The sequence below is a fragment of the Phalangium opilio genome, unplaced genomic scaffold (assembly GCF_054372755.1).
Source record: "Phalangium opilio isolate 3A_F unplaced genomic scaffold, DU_Popi_V2 ptg000086l_1, whole genome shotgun sequence".
Taxonomy (NCBI): domain Eukaryota; kingdom Metazoa; phylum Arthropoda; class Arachnida; order Opiliones; family Phalangiidae; genus Phalangium; species Phalangium opilio.
This window is the reverse complement of record NW_028324191.1, coordinates 777,296-780,188: the sequence shown is the minus strand read 5'-3', so window position 1 is coordinate 780,188 and position 2,893 is coordinate 777,296. Positions and strand designations below refer to the sequence as shown.

The following is a 2,893-nucleotide window of genomic DNA, read 5'->3' as shown; positions in this document are numbered from 1 at the left end:
CAAGAACGAAGTCCGGATGGTATCCTGAATTCGTTCTCGATATCATAAAGCGATGCTAGCGTTTCATTTAATTGATTAATCAATTACCATGAATTATTTACTTCTTCATCCGTATACTGTTCGGTAGGATTTTACTTTATCAAACTAACCCAACCAACACTTGATTCTGATTAACCAGACCACGGGGAGTTCGAAACAAATAGTGAAAAACTCTAAACCCGCCGCAAGTTGGTCAAAACGTTTTAAAAAATTGCAGGTACTTACCGCCATTAAGACCGCTGCGCGCCTAAACGCATTCTGTCCTCAATCTTGTAAAACTACTAGGGGGGAGGGTAAACATAATAAACAAGGACTCGCGACGGAAATATAGCAATGAAATTTTAACCAAACGCTGAAACATTTACAATTCTCATACCAGGGTGGAAAATTATTTGAAGAAATTCCAGTTTTAAAAATAAGCAAATTAATATATTAATATATAAATATTATGCCTTTTCCAAAATATTATTGTTTATCTTCATTTATTTCCAAATAATATTATGCCTTTTCCAAAATATTGTGGTTTATCTTCATTTACTTCCAAAATAATATTATGCCTTTTCCATAATTTGTTGTTTATCTTCATTTACTTTCGAAATAATCTGCGCATTTTAGGAAAATATCGTTGTTAACTGGCTTAACCCAAATCGGTTAGAGTACTTGAAATTGAAGAATTGAATAATCTTCGCTAGGAGATCATTTGGCCAACATTGCCTATATCTCGTTTACAAAACTAAAATTAACATACATATGAAATATAAAGGAATGACTAAATCAAGGGGTCAGACGCTTGACTTTTTTATGTGCGGGATTCTGAAACGCTATCCCTTCCTTAGAAATAATTCTATTTTACCATTTTTCGTGCGAAAGCGATCTACCCCACGGAATAAAGTGTTCGAACTTTTGTACTTACGAATAAGTTTTAGACTTATACTTTTTCTTCCCAATGGTTTTTTTTTGCTATGTTTCGCGCTTTCAGTGTTGTATGAAGATGTAAACGGTCGGCAAACATGCTCATTCCAGTCTAAAACTGATAAAGCTTGCCGAAGCGAATATGATGTTTTGTAGTATATACGTTTATCAATGTACATTAAAACAGTATTGTTAAACTTTCGGTGTAGTAGGTGTCACGACATTTTACATAATCCTCCGCGTTCACGAACAATGTGGTATTTTTAAAAAAAATCACTCAGTAGCCTTTTTCTACAATTACACTACTTGATATGTCAGAGTCTTTACAATTGGACGCCAGATCGCAATTTTCAATGTTCAACACAATTAAGGATAAGGGCTCGTAATTTTTCCGCGCAAAAATTAACATTATTTGTTGTACTCTGATCATCCTTAGATCTAATAAATTTATTGACTGCAGTGTTTCGATCATGAGCGTGGTCAATAACGTTGACGCCTTTACTACCAAATTCTTCATAAAGTTTGCTTGTTCCAATAGCTTGGTGCTTTTGGCGGGAGGTTTCCATACTTTTCGCGACATGCACAATTCCAAAAACTTTCTGGGTATTCTTTCCCAAGGCCATCACGTCTAATTTATAAGAATTTTTGCGACACGCGTGTCTCGCGTCGGTTTCAATGTACACTCTCTTATAAGGCGAAGTATCCATATTCGGGTTTGCCTTTGGTTCAGTTAATATTTCTTCAAAGAGAGCCTCACTCAAGGTATGCATTTTCGAGAGATCAACCACAGCTTCCACTGTAGTTATCATTTTTTATGATGTCTCTATGAAAATTTCCAATCTTGGAAAAGGTAGAACTTTTCTGGATTGAATTTCGAGCATTCTTGAACCGACGTTAGAGACAAATATCACCAAGTTGACTATATATAGCTATTTCCGAGCTTCTTAGAAGTGCAAAATTCGAAAACATGGTTTTCGTCACATTCACAATAAAAAGTTTTTGCAAAGCCAGTGTTTTCGTTCTTTATCGATAACGAGCCTTTGCAAGTACTTCCGTGAAGTTCCATATCTTGCAAAACTAGGAAAAAAGAGGTTGGTCCGTTTCTAGAAATAGCTTGCTCAAATGAGGTTTTTTTGTTTCGTCATGGTTACTCTCGGAATGATTTTCCTCTATCGTAGGAGTTCGCAGTTAAATTTAGCGCATTCACGGACTCGAAGGAATGGTTGAGTGTGGTAAATTGCTGGCTAAATTGATGAAGCACCTTTTCTCTCTCCAATTAGAAAAAAAAGCCATGCTTTAATATCTGTGACAATGTTAATCCTTTAATTTTGTTTCTTGCCAATGGGTAAATCGTCATTAAATTTCTTTTTCCTGGATTTTATTAAATTAAATTAAGGCCAAAAAATACAGATTTTTTGAAATCGCCCGCCGGAGGGATTCCATTTTATTATTGGTTGATAAAATATCTCACACTCAGCGGGTGTCTAAGGGTGATTTTAATAATTGTAATTTATGAGAAAAACTTGGTTTTATACCCTTCGACAACCTAAAAACAACTAAAGTCAAAATCTTAAACTTCTTTCTATGGCTTTAATATTTATTATAGGAAAGTCTCAAAAACTATACTAATTTTAATCAAAACCAATCATTACGTTTATCCTAACATTTGTGCTACGACAAACGCTCTACAGACGCCGACAATATAACGGAAAATAATATTAATAATAATAAAATAAACAATTCTGTACTAAGTTCAGCTTTGGCCACTTTTAATTTTTTTAATCCACCTTATTCCCTTTCGCCGGAAGTTAGGCTTAGCTCGGGATTCATGGGGGTGAGTAACGGGAAGAAATTCGTCTGTCGTCTGCTACAAAAGCCAAAAATATGTACTGTAGCGGACGACAGACCAATTTCTTCCCGTTACTCACCCCCATGAATCCCG

The 2,893-nt window shown here is 35.2% G+C and overlaps 1 pseudogene across 1 annotated transcript; it reads right to left on the bottom strand.

The window, feature by feature from the left end:
- Nucleotides 1–614: 614 nt before the first annotated feature.
- On the bottom strand, nt 615–1,933 carry LOC149650526 (uncharacterized; annotated as a pseudogene). The gene is made up of 3 exons (XR_016371535.1): nt 1,314–1,933; nt 953–1,210; nt 615–772 (listed from the first exon to the last, which is right to left on the bottom strand). The product of XR_016371535.1 is annotated as an uncharacterized LOC149650526 (transcript).
- Nucleotides 1,934–2,893: the final 960 nt, after the last annotated feature.